Source organism: Amblyraja radiata, chromosome 2, assembly GCF_010909765.2.
Source record: "Amblyraja radiata isolate CabotCenter1 chromosome 2, sAmbRad1.1.pri, whole genome shotgun sequence".
NCBI lineage: Eukaryota > Metazoa > Chordata > Chondrichthyes > Rajiformes > Rajidae > Amblyraja > Amblyraja radiata.
Genome location: NC_045957.1, coordinates 101,439,440 through 101,452,700, shown reverse-complemented (window position 1 = coordinate 101,452,700; position 13,261 = coordinate 101,439,440).

The window sequence follows — 13,261 nt, the reverse complement described above, 5'->3', positions numbered from 1 at the left end:
GTCACAGTTTAAGGATAAGGGGGAAATCTTTTAGGACCGAGATGGGGAAAACTTTTTTCACACAGAGAGTGGTGAATCTCTGGAATTCTCTCCCGCAGAAGGTAGTTGAGGCCGGTTCATTGGCTATATTTAAGAGGGAGTTAGATGTGGCCCTTGTGGCTAAAGGGATCAGGGGGTATGGAGAGAAGGCAGGTACAGGATACTGAGTTGGATGATCAGCCATGATCATATTGAATGGCGGTGCAGGCTCGAAGGGCCGAATGGCCTACTCCTGCACCTATTTTCTATGTTTCTATGTTTGCCTGCTGTTCTCCATGCCTCTGCCAGCCTCTGCTTCTTGTGCTATATTTATCTGTTCTCTATTTCTCAGCTCATCTGCCTCTCTCTTTCCTTCTCGCTATCTAAGGGGAGTAGGGGGAGTAGGGGGAGTAGGAGGCAACCGTGGCTGACAAGAGAAGTTAGGGATAGAATAAAACTAAAAGAAAAGACGTATAACACAGCCAAGAGTAGCCGGAAGCCAGAGGATTGGGAAACTTTCATTGGACAACAGAAGGAAACAAAACGGGCAATACGGGCTGAAACGATGAAGTACGAAGGGAAGCGGCCAGGAATAATAAAGAAGGACAGTAAAAGCTTCTTTAGATATGTTAAGGGAAAAAGAGTAGCAAAGTCAAATGTGGGTCCCTTGAAGGCAGACACGGGTGAAATTATTATGGGCAACAAGGAAATGGCAGAAGAGTTGAATAGGTACTTTGGATCTGTCTTCACTGAGGAAGACACAAACAATCTCCCAGATGTACTGGAGGACAGAGGATCTTATGGGGTAGAGGAACTGAAAGAAATTTTCATTAGGCGAGAAATAGTATTGGGCAGGCTAATGGGACTGAAGGATGATAAATCCCCTGGACGTGATGGTCTGCATCCCAGGGTCCTCAGGGAGGTGGCTCTAGAAATAGTGGACGCATTGGTGATCATTTTCCAATGTTCAATAGATTCAGGATCAGTTCCTGTGGATTGGAGGATAGCTAATGTTATCCCATTTTTCAAGAAAGGAGCGAGAGAGAAAATGGGGAATTACAGACCAGTTAGCCTGACTTCGGTGGTGGGAAAGATGCTGGAGTCAATTATTAAAGAGGTAATGATGGGGCATTTGGATAGCAGTAAAAGGAATAGTCCAAGTCAACATGGATTTATGAAAGGGAAATCGTGCTTGACTAATCTTCTGGAATTTTTTGAGGATGTGACAAGTAAAATGGATGAAGGGGTGCCAGTGGATGTAGTGTATCTAGACTTTCAGAAAGCCTTTGATAAGGTCCCGCATAGGAGAATGGTGACTAAAATTAGAGCACATGATATTGGGGGTAGGGTGTTGACATGGATAGAAAATTGGTTGGTAGACAGGAAGCAAAGAGTAGTAGTGAACGGGTCCTTTTCAGAATGGCAGGCAGTGGCGAGTGGAGTGCCGCAAGGCTCGGTGTTGGAGGCTCGGAGTGCTGCAACTGTTTACCATATATATTAATGATTTAGAAGAGGGAATTAGGAGCAACACTAGCAAGTTGAGTGGCAGTGTGAACTGTGAAGAGGATGTTTGGAGGTTGCAGGGTGACCTGGACAGGTTGAGTGAGTGGGCAGATGCGTGGCAGATGCAATATAATATAGATAAATGTAAGGTTATCCACTTAAGGCTAGTGGAATCAAGGGATATGGGGAGAAGGCAGGCCCGGGTTATTGATAGGGGACGATCAGCCATGATCACAATGCATGGCGGTGCTGGCTCGAAGGGTCGAATGGCCTCCTCCTGCACCTATTTGCTATGTTTCTATGTTTCTATCACTTTTCATTCAGTCACTTATTCACTACTGAGCCATCCTCAGCCACATTCTCAGGCCTATTATTACATACAGTCATCCCAGATGATACATCTACTCAATCACATTCACGGGAGTTCTTTGTTGTTGGTAACAATCATCAGAAATGGATTTCAAGTGCTACAGAGAAAATGGATCCTTCACAGTGTAACAGCTGGCAGCTTTAAAGGAGAGTGCTGGGCCAGATGGAAGCTGGTGCAGGCAACCTAAACCTCAGGCACCAGGTAAAGCAGTGCATGTCAAAACTCTGCTGGTTATGACTTAATTGCATCTTAGAGTAATTAACCCGTAACAAAAAGTGCTCAATTCCAACCACTCTCAATTAACCTTCATACATCAATAGGACATAATATTGCTATATTAGCCAGGAACACAAATAGTCCTCTGTACACAAATCTCCGAGTGTCATGCCAACAAGTGCAATAAATGTGTAAACGCACATCTCCAGATTCAGGGACAGTTTCTTCCCAGCTGTTATCAGGCAACTGAACCATTTTATCAACAACTGGAGAGTGGTTCTCAGCTACCCTCTACCTAATTTGAGACCCTCGGACTATCTTTAATCGGACTTAACTGAACTTCCTATGCTATTTCTGTGACTGTCACCAGGATTCCACTGCCATTCTCTTTATGACTCACTTATTCGCTTTTTCATTTACCCCAATCCCGCTCTTATGTACAGCATGTTCCCCTGCAGATGCAGGAGATGTCCTTTCATTTCTTCCCTTTATAATGTCCTGGGGCTCCATTGGTCTTACCGGGTGAAGCCACAATTCACTTGGATTTTTTTCAATCTAGTATACTGCATTCAGAATGTAGTCTCATCTAAATTGGATAAACTAGATGCAGATTAGGAGATTAGGTGACTAGCTCACAGAGTATTTGTGTTCAGTTTGGAGAGGTGACCTTGAGCTTTCTGTTGCCTGCCATTTTAATTCTCCATCCCACTCCTATTGTCTCTGCCTGTACTGTTCTAACAAAGCCCAATATGAGCTTGAAACAGATGCTCATATTCTGCCTGTACACATTAAAGCCTGGTGATCTAATGTAAATTATCTTCGAGCCAACCTGGCCTTGGTCTATCAGATATCCCTTTGTCCTATCTATTCCTCCTCAAACTTTCTTGAAACTCATCATATTTCCTATCCTTCCTAGTCTGACTAAAGGATTTCAGACCTGAAACATGACCTTGTTTTTTTCATTTTCTGCAGCTGCTGGATCTCAGACATGGTGTCCAAGCAGGAATTCTCTGCCTCCAAGGGTGGTGGAGATCAAACCAGAAAATGTACTTAGGAGGGGAAAATTCATATTTGAAAGTGAAGGTGTGAGGGTTTGGGAAATGGGACCAAAGAAGAGTTGAGCCAGCACTGATCAGCTACGATCATATTGAATGGTGGGGTAGGCTTGAGGGATCTGATGGCTTCCTTTTGCTTCTGTTCTTTTTTCCAGATGTTCTCGTGTTTAAGCCTGTTTGTAGTCATGGTCTCAAGACGACATGGTTTGAAACACTGTCACAGGGTACAAGATGATTGTGAATATACTGAGAGGATAGCTAACTCTAAATGGTGCATGCAGAGCCAGTCCTCCCGCAGTGGCCAGAGGGGGGCAGGGGAGAGGGGGCGTAGATGTGGTGTTTCCAAACATGTGTTGAAAGCAGAGACAACGGGATATTAATAGATTTTGAATTTTGATTTTCTGCAATTTTTCTTTGCACCCAACTATTTTGTACCTTCAGATTCTTATTGTTTTGTTTGCCCTGCTCAAGCTGAGTGAACCCATTTGATAAATTGACTACGGATTCTGTTTATACTTTTCATCTTTCATTCCTTACACTGACTTAACCAAGGGAAGTGAGTTGAAAGAACAGAAGTGTTTCTACAGCTGTCACTTCAACGTGCCAAGACAAATGGCATGTTGGCCTTCATAACAAAAGGAGTTGAGTATAGGAGCAAATAGGTCCTTCTGCAGTTGTACCGGGTCCCAGTGAGACCACACCTGGAGTATTGTGTGCAGTTTTGGTCTCCAAATTTGAAGAAGGACATTCTTGCTATTGAGGCAGTGCAGCATAGGTCCACAAGGTTAATACCCGGGATGGTGGGACTGTCATATGCTGAGAGAATGGAGCGACTGGGCTTGAATACTCTGGAATTTAGAAGGATGAGAGGGAATCTTATTGAAACATATAAGATTATTAAGGGTTTGGACACACTAGAGGCAGGAAACATGTTCCCGATGTTGGGGGAGTCCAGAACCAGGGGCCACAGTTTAAGAATAAAGGGTAAGCTATTTAGAACAGAGATGAGGAAACAGATTTTCACACAGAGAGTTGTGAGTCTGTGGAATTCTCTGCCTCAGAGGGCGGTGGAGGCCGGTGGAGGCCGGTTCTCTGGATACTTTCAAGAGAGAGCTAGATAGGGCTCTTAAAGATAATGGAGTCAGGGGATATGGGGAGAAGGCAAGAACGGGGTACTGATTGTGGATGATCGAAGGGCCGAATTGCCTACTCCTGCACCTATTGTCTATTGTCTATTGAATGCCTATGTAAAAGGATTCAGCTAGCTCTTTAGTGGCATGAATTTGCATTCCTTTTCTTGTGTGGTACATGTCCATTCCTGGGATAACCTTCACATGAAAGAAGAGGACATTGAGCCTACTGTGTAGAGCCAGGCTAGGTGCATGTCATAAAGACACATGGAATTACCCAGGCTATGTTATGGTTTAACAATAGACAATAGGTGCAGAAGTAGGCCATTCGGCCCTTCGAGCCAGCACTGCCATTTTATGTGATCATGGCTGATCATCCCCAATCAGTACCCCGTTCCTGCCTTCCCCCCATATCCCCTGACTCTGCTATCTTTAACCTCAGAGAGAAATCACTGCTACCAGTGGAAGCCAGCTATTATCAGACCTTGTGATAGCTTTACATTTGCAATAATATTGGATCTTTGCAGGTGGTTTAAAGGCTTACAAAGCAATTTCAAATATGGCTTGAGTGTACATTCCTTGATCAAGTGAAACAATGACTATTTGCTGCTTCTATCAATTGAATCAAAGGAGATTATTAAGTTTCCTGACAGTGAAAATTTTAGATAATGTGTGTTGTATTATTCTCCCAAATAATCCTCCTTCATAGAGAGCCCCCTCAGGGTAGGCGGTGACTTGATTTCATTTTAGTTTTGAGGGGTGGTAGCTAAAAAAATCCGTTTAGTGGGTGGCTGTTGCACACAGCTACCACGTCGTCGTGACAAAGTGAAGACTTGGCCCAGTAGCAAGGATGTTCAAGATGATTGGAGGTCAGGCCAAACTCAGCATGCACTTAGGGAATATGGATATATGTGGAAATGCAGACAAACAAGCAAACAGACCACTGGAAATCAGGATTGAATTCGGATTTATGAAGCTGTGAGGCGGTGGCTTTACCAGCTGCTATATTGTGCCATCTTGGTTTATGTCTTTTGTCTTTCTGCTTGCAAACTGCTTGTCATTGAAATGACATAATGCTTTGAAGAATTACAGTAGGGTAAAGATAGATATCTTTGAAGCAGAATGCTGCATGTCTCTGTTGTTGTGTTTCATTTGTAGATCCTATATGGAATCTCTCAGACCATAGTGTGAATGTCAGACTCTGAAGTTAGCTCTATAACTGGGTCGGCAGATATGCCAAATAGGTGGCTCCAATTTTAGAGATACAACTGCAATTTAAATGAGTCAATGCGCTGTTGTTTAAATATTCCCTTGAATCATAAGAACTTTTTTTTAAAGTTTCCTGAAGTCATTTTCCAGTGCTGCTCCAAAATATCCCCTTTCTTTTGAGGAGGTAACTACAAAAATTGATGGCGGCATGGAAGTAGATGTTGTTTTCCTTCAGCCTAATGTCCATACTGATCAAAGTGGCAATCTAAGCTAGTCCCATTTGTATTTAACCCATATCTCTCTAAACCTTTCCAATCCACCTACCTGTCCAAATGTCTTTTACAAGTTGTTATAGTATATGATTCGACCACTTCCTCTAGCATCTAATTTCAAACAGTGTGTTCCTCTGTGTGAAAAGGTTGCCCCTCGGGTTCTTATTAAATATTTTCGTCTTACGTGTGCAGTCAGCCTAACTGTGCACTTCTTGATTTTATCCATCTCTACAAGATCATCCCTCTGTCTCCTACAGTCAAAGGAAGACTGATTAGTACGGGTGTCAGGGCTTAAGGAGAGAAGGCAGGAAAATGGGGTTATGAAGGAGAGATAGATCAGCCACGATTGAATGGCGGAGTAGACTTGATGGGCCGAATGGCCTAATTCTGCTCCTTATGAATAAAGTCATAGCCTGCCCAACCTCTTTCAATAATTGATCCCCTTGAGTCATGGCAAAATCTTTGTAAATCTTTTTGCACTGTTTCCAGCTTAATGGCACCTTTCCTATAGCAAGGTGACCAAAACTGAACACAATACTCCAAATGCGACCTCACCAATATCTTGTGCAATTGTAATGTCCCAAATGATTTCCCAATTGATACATTCAATACCTGTTCTGATGAAGGCTGGCATCCCAATAGTCTTCTTCACCAACCATTTGTTAAGCATTCTCAAGAAACCGGCCCTACATTGGACTTCTGGGAGCAAGGTAGGTAGGTAGGGGTGTGTGTGTGTGTGTGTGTGTGTGTGTGTGTGTGTGTGTGTGTGTGTGTGTGTGTGTGTGTGTGTGTGTGTGTGTGTGTGTGTGTGTGTGTGTGTGTGTGTGTGTCTGTCTGTCTGTCTGTCTTTCACATCTTCTCGAAAAAACGACATGCTAACGGTAAAATGTTCACATATTCCGATCGAGATTTATCCCCTGGAGTCCGAAATCGCCTTACATGAAAATTCTGTGGTTTATTTATTCCCCCCCCTGTCTCTCCCCCTCTCTATCTTTCCCCCCCCCTCTCTCCTCTCCCCCCCCCTCTCTCCCCCCCCCTCTCTCTCCCCCTCTCTATCTGCAGGGATTAGTACTGAAACCTTTGTCGTTTTACATGTAAATGACTTGGATGAAAACATAGATGAGCTGATTATTAAGTTTGTACACAACAGAAAGATTGATCGAGTTGTGAATAGTGAGGAAGAGTATTTATGAAAATGTTCACGATTCCGATAAAACATAGAAAATAAACCGGTTCTTTCGTTGATGATGTCACAATGGCTCTGCTTGCTGCCATCTTGCTCACACAGCAAGTGACATAACCTCCCCCCCCCCGTTATTCAAAAGCTGACTACTGCGGCGGCCCAACGCACGGTCCTTTGGTCGACGCTCACACGCTCGCGCCTCGGGTCCGGTCCACGGTTCGGCACGGGTTCTTGGTTTGGCTCGTGTCGGGTCCTCGGCTCGGCCAGGCCTCCCCCCCTCCCTCTCTCTCCCACCCCCCCTCACTCTCCCCCTCTCTCTCCTCCCCCCCTCTCTCCCCTTCCCCCCTCTCCCCCACCCCTCTTCCCCTCCCCGTCCACCGTTGTGGCCAGATGTGTTGTAAGAACCTGTGAGCTAAGAAGCTATTTTCAGAATAAATTAAGTAACAAAACTTAGTTGTTGTTCTTGCGACCGCCAAAATATATTTATTTAAACTGGGATTTAAAACCTGCATTATTTCATACAAGAGTTCAACAGAAAATCTTTTATTTCACTTTAAAAAAATTTACAGTAGAAATAGAATATCTAAGGTGCAAGGAATTACTTCATAAAACCAGGGCCAGAGATGCTATAATTATAGTGGAGTGAACACGTGCACTTGCAGCATTAACACTAATCGACTTGTTGGTGAAGAATAAATTCCCAACAGGTCTCCTCAGTGTCAGCTCTCAGGTTTGCAACGACGGATGTGATGAAGTGTGCATATCTAGTTGTGATTTTCCACACTCCACTTAGAGCATTTGCCAGATGCAAGTTTGCAACTTCCACAAGGATCATTAAAAAGGGACCAGTAGTCCCATTTCAATGGCTTCTTTCATGTGCTCTGTCGGTGCTCCTGGTCAAGAAGCACATAGGTCACTCCCACCAGGATCATAAGCACTCATCTTCACAGCCACCCTCACTTTCATGCAATATCTCACCCACGGCAGAAACGCAAACTCACAAGCACTGACATTTATTCTTCGGTAGTCATTAATTTTATGGGAGTGTGGCAGAGAGTGAGGTTGAGTGGAGAATAAGAGTACTTAGGAAGGAGTGTGAAGGGTGGGGGGGGGGGGGGGTTGATGGGGGAATAATTTCTTAGGAATTATCTACCTACAGCTGCCTCTCCAAGTTACACACTACCAGACTTGTAAATCGTGCTTTCAGCATTGCCGGGTTTTAATCATGGTGTTCCTTCCCCAACAAGACTGAGGGAGTAACGTCACCAGTTATGAAATCATGGCAGATCATTGACAGGGGAGGTATAGTATAGTATAGTATAGTATAGTATAGTATAGTAGTATAGTATATCTTTATTGTCATTTTCCTGAGTACTCACATACCCAGAGGAAACATAAAAACGTTGCTCAACCAGTGTCCATTCAGTATGCAGTAAAAAATAAATAGAAATAAAAATACATATACATCATGAACAAATTAAACACTCTACTCTCTACTAAACATCAACAGGCTTTCCGATCGGCAGCGGCACGACAGTGGCTCTGCTGCAGTGTGTCCAGGTTGGTGGTTGGTGCGCGATACTTTGGCAGGGGGCAAAGTCCGTTAATCAGTATTATAGCCCGCGGGAAGAAGCTGAGGAGCATCCTGCTGGTTTTGCAGCTGATGCTCCTGTACCTCTTCCCAGATGGCAGGATGGAGAATATGTGATGCGATGGGTGGTAAGGGTCTTTGATGATGGAGATGGCTCTGCTGATACATCTCTTCCTGTATATGTCCAGCAGGAAAGGGAGTGGAGCACCAATAATCCTGCTGCCGGTCTTCACAATCCTGTCTAGTAGTTCCTGACGTTCGTACACCTTGCAGCTCCCGAACCAGGAAGTGATGCCGTAGGTTAATGTGCTCTCGATTGTCCCCCTATAAATAGTTCGTAGGTGTGTAATGGGGAGACCTACATTCCGTAGTCTTCGGAGAGGGTGTAGTCGCTGCTGGTCATCCTACACACAAACGCGCATGCGCACACACACACACACACACACACACACACACACACACACACACACACACACACACACACACACACACACACACACACACACACACACACACACACAGAGTTTTATAATTATAGAGATATGGATGATTAACATAAATAGATTAAAATCTTTAATCATTATTACATGCATTTTCCACAAAGAGTTGTACATTAAAACAATCTGGAATTTCTGAAGACAACATTATCTTTAATTTATTATATTTTTGAAACTTCGTAATTTCTTGGAATAGTATCATAGTGCCAGGTTCCTTTCCTCTCCTCTCACTAATCCCTCTGGGACTAATTATGAAGTATAAAACTTGCCAAAAGAATCACCATTTAGATTTCCTCTCCTCCTTATGTGAGAAGTTATCTGACCTCCAGCGAGCATTGCAGTGTAGTTTAAAACTTCAAATTTGTGATTTTTTTAGTTTAGATTGCTATATTTTGCATTGCATTTTCAATACACCGCATATTTGATGTTTCATGTTAAATGCAGATTTGTTTTGTGCTCCGTGGGTAAATAATCTCAGAATAGGCAAATTTGCAGTTTTTAAATAAACTTTTGGCATTATTTCAGAATTAAAAAACAGCAAACTTGACTTTGTCACCATTGCTATTTGGCCAGATATGGCCAGATTGGCCAGATCAGTGCTTTAAAAAATCAGTAAAAACATAATTTGCCTTCAGATTGAATTGAATCATTTAACTGAATGTTCATCAACCAATCAAACATTTGAGATATAGTGCCAGGCATCTTTACTGCTACATAAGCAGCGAACAATTTTGGTGTCTTGTCTGAAGAGGTAACTCCTCTGACAGTTTCTTTAAAATATAGAACGCAGAACAGTACAACACAGGAACAGGTTCTTCAGCCCACAATGCCTGTACCGACCACATGCCAAATTAAATTAGTCCCATCGCCTTGCCAATGATCCCTATTCCTCCATTCCCTGCTTATTGATAAGCCTATCAAAATACCCTTAAACATTACCATCACACTTGCTTCCACTATGCCCAGGCAGTGAGATCTAGGCACCTAATACTTTTGTGGTAGAGGGCTGTTTCTCTAACTGAACATCTGTGACCAGTGATGTTCCGCAGGGATTAGTACTGAGACCTCTGTTGTTTTACATGTAAATGACAGATGAAAACATAGATGAGCTGATTATTAAGTTTGTACACAACACAAAGATTGATCGAGTTGTGAATAGTGAAGAAGAGTATCGATACAGTAGGATACCGTTCAGTGTGAGATATGGGGGAAGAAATGGTAAATGGAGTTTAATCCTGACAAGTGTGAGGTATTATAGACAATTGACAATAGGTGCAGGGGTAGGCCATTCGGCCCTTCGAGCCAGCACCGCCATTCAATGTGATCATGGCTGATCATCCCAAATAAGTACCCCGTTCCTGCCTTCTCCCCATATCCCCTGACTGCTATTTTTAAGAGCCCTATCTAGCTCTCTCTTGAAATTGAGAACCTGCCTCTACTGCCCTCTGAGGCAGAGAATTCCACACTCACCACTCTCTGTGAGAATAAGTGTTTCCTCGTCTCTGTTCTAAATGGCTTACTCCTTATTCTTAAACTGTGGCCCCTGGTTCTGGACTCCCCCAACATCGGGAACATGTTTCCTGCCTCTAGCGTGTCCAAGCCCTTAACAATCTTGTCCAAGCCTTTAACAATCCCTAAAAAAGCCCTTAACTGTCATTAAGAATGTACCTACATTGAGTGCCCAACCCAAAGAACGGTCATTTATCACAGCTGATTTACACGAGTGTCTTCACTCATTCCTCTACATATAAGCCTACAAGAATAATCTTCTCATCTTTTCTGGTTAATATGTTTATTTAATTTCCCCTTAAATCATCCATTCTTTAACCTCAACAAATCTCGGTGGTGGCGAGCTCCACATTTTCAGCATTTTAAGTACCGACACGATTTGTTTGTTTTGATCTCCTCCCTCAAACACTTTCCTTGCAATAGCTTTCGCACAATATTAAATGACTCTCTCAGATCCCTCCTTGACATTGTTTCATTTAACTTTTTCCAGCATTTCAGCAAATAAATCACGAGAGTTTCAGAAGAATAATCTGATCCCAGGCTTCTATAAAAGAAGACACTGCGGGGGGATTGGGTGCAGTTGTAGGCTCAACATGTTGATGTTCCATTACAGATTGTGGGTATGAATGTAGACAGATCAAAAGGGAGAGAGATACCTCTCAGTAGGTACAAACCCCAATTGTTTAGTCTTCATTCTGTTTCATATCGACTTGGACAGACATTAGAATCACTACCATCCGTATAACCCAACAAACATTGAATTCTACAATTTAATGTAACTACAAAACCCTTCCCCTCTCCCTTCTCCAGAGGATCAGGCCAGAGGATCTGGGGTGACAGAGGAACTGAAGGAAATCCACATTAGGCAGGAAATGGTGTTGGATAGACTGATGGGACTGAAGGCTGATAAATTCCCAGGGCCTGATGGTCTGCATCCCAGGGTACTTAAGGAAGTGGCTCTAGAAATTGCGGATGCATTGGTGATAATTTTCCAATGTTCTATAGACTCAGGATCAGTTCCTGTGGATTGGAGGGTAGCTAATGTTATCCCACTTTTTATGAAAGGCGGGAGAGAGAAAACGGGGAATTATGGACCAGTTAGCCTGACATCGGTGGTGGGGAAGATGCTGGAGTCAATTATAAAAGATGAGATAGCAGCACATTTGGATAGAAGTAACAGGATTGGTCCGAGAGCATGGATTTACGAAGGGGAAATCATGCTTGACTAATCTTCTGGAATTTTTTGAAAATGTAACTAGGAAAATGGATAAGGGAGAGCCAGTGGATGTAGTGTACCTGGACGTTCAGAAAGCATTTGATAAGGTCCCACATAGGAGATTAGTGGGCAAAATTAGGGCACATAGTATTGGGGGTAGAGTGCTGACATGGATAGAGAAGTGGTTGGCAGACAGGAAACAAAGAGTAGGGATTAACGGGTCCCTTTCAGAATGGCAGGCAGTGACTAGTGGGGTACCGCAAGGCTCGGTGCTGGGACCGCAGCTATTTACAATATACATCAATGATTTGGATGAATGGATTCAAAGTAACATTAGCAAATTTGCAGATGACACAAAGCTGGGTGGCAGTGTGAACTGAGAGGAGGATGCTATGAGAATGCAGGGTGAGTTGGACTGGTTGGGGGAGCGGGCAGATGCATGGCAGATGAAGTTTAATGCGGATAAATGTGAGGTTATCCACTTTGATAGCAAAAACAGGATGGCAGATTACTATCTAAATGGCGTCAAGTTGGGAAAAGGAGAAGTACAACGGGATCTGGGGGTCCTTGTACATCAGTCTATGAAAGTAAGCATGAAGGTACAGCAGGCAGTGAAGAAAGCGAATGGCATGTTGACCTTTATAACAAGAGGAATTGAATATAGGAGCAAAGAGGTCATTCTGCAGTTGTACAGAGCCCTAGTGAGACCACACCTGGTGTATTGTGTGCAGTTTTGGTCCCCTAATTTGAGGAAGGACATTCTTGCTATTGAGGGAGTGCAGCGTAGGTTTACAAGGTTAATTCCCGGGATGGTGGGACTGTCATATGCTGAGAGAATGGAGCAGCTGGGCTTCTACACTCTGGAGTTTAGAAGGATGAGAGGGGATCTTATTGAAACATATAAGATTGTTAAGGGCTTGGACACGCTAGAGGCAGGAAACATGTTCCCGATGTTGAAGGAGTCCAAAACCAGGGGTCGCAGTTTAAGAATAAGGAGTAAGCCATTTAGAACGGAGACAGGGAAACACTTTTTTTCACAGAGAGTGGTAAGTCTGTGGAATTCTCTGCATCAGAGGGCGGTGGAGGCAGGTTCTCTGGATGCTTTCAAGAGAGAGCTAGATAGGGCTCTTAAAAATAGCGGAGTCAGGGGATATGGGGAGAAGGCAGGAACGGGATACTGATTGGGGATGATCAGCCATGATCACATTGAATGGCGGTGCTGGCTCAAAGGGCCGAATGGCCCCCTCCTGTACCTATTTTCTATTATTCTATGTTTCTATACATCCATGCTGACTTTGACCGATCCTGTCACTGCTTTCCAAATGCGCTGATATAACATCCTTAACAATTGACTCAAGCATCTTCCCCATTACCGATGTAAAGCCAACTGATCTCTAAATCCCTGTTTTCTCTCTCCCTCCTTTCTTAAAAAGTGGAGTTACATTGGCTACTCTCCAGTCCACAGGAACTGATCCAGAGTCGAGAGAACATA